This window comes from Cucumis melo, chromosome 12 (genome assembly GCF_025177605.1).
Source record: "Cucumis melo cultivar AY chromosome 12, USDA_Cmelo_AY_1.0, whole genome shotgun sequence".
Taxonomy (NCBI): domain Eukaryota; kingdom Viridiplantae; phylum Streptophyta; class Magnoliopsida; order Cucurbitales; family Cucurbitaceae; genus Cucumis; species Cucumis melo.
The window spans coordinates 5,058,604-5,061,914 of NC_066868.1; positions in this window are offsets into that span (position 1 = coordinate 5,058,604).

Sequence of the window (3,311 nt, forward strand, 5' to 3'; positions counted from 1 at the left end):
CCGGATCACACAGATAATAATATCATGTTATGAAAACCAATGCTTTATGCGCTTTGAATATGTAAGTAAAGAACGACGTGGTTAGATGAAAAATTGTAAATACCCTTTGGCACTTGGAGTCTGTTTTATCATGCAAGGGCATCCTGTAGAATCTGCGAGTCTACTGCGGATCCTTCCTAACTATACGAAATCCCCTCTCATGTCACAAACATCGAGTACATTTGTGACAATTTCCCCCTTACACGTTCTGAACATAGGGCAATCTATTGCAGGCACGTTGACCTTTATGTACATCATGTCTAATACCCTAAGGCAATTCTGCAAGTTTAAACAAACACGCTTACATTAGTAGCACGTACTGATACATGACATACAAATCACTTCTATTGTACCGACCTCGAAACACTTTCAACGTTGATTAGTGCAGTTATTTATTACCGGTACAGGTTTCTTTATCAACTCATTATGGAGTCGAAGCTCAACCAACAAGACGAGGTTAAAATGTTGAGATACTGTGTCACTTGAACGTACAAATTTCCGTTGAATTATGCGGTTCTTCACGTCATTGGAAAGGACGTGTAAGAACATCGCAACTAGTTCCTCAACATCGACAATCTCTATCGACTAAAGACCAACTACAATCCTAAGTAAATGGCATAGAATTACGAATGTTCGCCTGTCCATGCGTGTGGTTTGTCGACACACAAGATCAAACTCGTGTATCATGCGAAAGTAAGCAAGCTGCCTAATTCTATGCCTTATATCGTACGGTGTCTGTGGGAGACGCTTATTGTTGTTCATTAATGGCTCCAACCTTAGGAGCATCTGACGTTGAGCCAGTGTGAACACAGTTAAGACTCTAAGAAGGGTTTGGTGATCAATTTCAAAGTACCTAAAATGTCCTAAAAATTATTTATTAACTCTGTTATTACAATGGTCATATACATTGTGAAGATATCCATATTGAAGAATACATTGTCTATTACACATATACTTAGTATATGGAAGCTACGAACAAGTATTAGTAAACAAATTATGTGAAAATGATGCCAACTTATGATTGATGATGTTTTAAAAAAACATTTTCTACTCATTATCAAAATTAAAACTTGTAAACACCCTTCTTACAAGTAGTTCAAAACAAATTATGTTTGATGATGTTTTAAAAAAACAATTTGTTCTTTCCTACATATAATTTACAAAATATTTATTACTAGTCATTATCGAAATTGAAAATTGTAAAAACCCTTCTTAAAAACAATTTATGTTTTTCTTACAAGTTATTTTTAACATTATATGAAAAGTTATACTAACTTACCTTATTCTAACGATAAAAAAATTACGGTTGAGATTTAAAAAAATAGCTGTACAAATGATTGGTAGTCAATGCAAAATTTTTTAATACAACTTTAGATGATGAGTTTAACACATTTTACATTGTTGTAAAATTTAACATTATGTATGTCTCATAGTGGTGGCAATGTAATTTTTAAAACACGTAAAAGCGGAAAACCTATTTTTTAACTTTTTAAAAGTAGAAAACCAATTTGAATATGATGTTCTAATTCTTATTGTGTTCCAATTATTCAAATTGACGTCTATGCTACGTATGAAACGGTATTAGAAAATAATGACAACTAATTTCATACTCAATTTTTTCTTATACTAGTGTGACTGAATGAAGTGCATCTAAGAACATTGGGACACTTATTTCGAAAAGAAAATCTAATTCTGTGCATCTAAGGAACAAAAATAAATTGAATGTTTAAAATCATACGATATAAAATAATAATACAAAATTTATTGAATAAGTGAAATGTCCATACAAATGTCTAATAATTCAAAAATAACAAAACCAAAGTTTTTCTGTTACAAATATAATTAAAGTAGACATTTCTAAATGCACTACAAGTAAACATTGAATCTAGATACGTGTAATCTGTAGTACCTTTTAGGAGGGTGGGATGACTGCGGATATTCTGCGAAAAAAAATGAAGACATTAGGAAACGACAAATGGCGAAAAGCATACACTATTTTTAAAAAATCTGGAAATGAAGGAAAAAAAATAAAAAGAAAACCTTAAGTACATACCTTTTGCTTGGACGAATGCCTTGTATTTAAGGATTCCAAAATGTAATATGTAAAAAAATAGTGAAACGTAGAAAATATATTTTAGGAAAAGTTTGTTACGAGGCTTAGAGTCATGAAATCAGTTAAAAAATGTGAACCAGATTTCATAGTTGTTGAAATATCAACAAGGAGAGGAAACAACATAGAACAAAGCAAATTAATAGAGAAAATATAAGGTAAAGACTACATGCAAAAAAGCGCAGAAAATACATCGCTTCAACTAAACACATGTAACGACATTAAGACAATATTCATGGTGGTTGAAACATCAGTGAACATATTTGAAGATAGGTAACAGTACGTATATTTTTCATCTAGCATAGCATGAAAAGAGAAGGCAAGTATTCATGGAAGGTTCCTAATAATATAGAAACAACAATAGGAACAAAGAAAGTGCTATGGGAAAGTCATACAATGATAGGGTAGAAAGTGATGGACAATGAAACAAAAAATGAAAATAAACAAATTACATATCATAGACAAAGTAGCAAAGGACAGAAGAAGTGAGCAATAGAAGTCTGAAGATGCAAGTGAAGAAAACAGAAGAGGAAAGGTGTGAAGGGATGAAAGCCCTTTGCACAACGGAACAATTACAGAGACCTTAACCCAATTTTAATCGGAACCTAAAAAATACAAATACATTGACAAAATAATTATAAAATTAATTTCTATAGCTAAGCATGCTTTCAAGAAAAATTACAGAGAAGAACAAAGAAGAGGGAACTTTTACGATTGTTGACGTCTTTGTATCTACAAAACACCAATTTGGGGCACCACCACTTGGAAATCTTCCTATTCTCTTAATTGAGATGGTTTGTGGGAACCAAATTAAAAGAGGGAATTTTTCTTTTCAGAGAGAATTAGAGAGTCTTCAAAATCGCAGAACTCATAGATCAGTTCTTCTATTTTGTTACCCAAAAAATTCCCTCTTCTTCAGACAAAAAAAGTGGGAAGTTGAGAGAATAAATGGGAACGTGGTTCCACGTTCCCTATTAATTTAATAAATAATTATTAAATTAATATATAATAAAACAATTAATTAATTAAATTAAATAATTAATTAAATCATATTTAATTATTATTTTCATTTAAATCATAATTAAATGAATATCTCTCGCATAACCTATAGTTTTAATTTAATTAATATAATTAAATAAAATTTAATTAAATCAAATTAAAG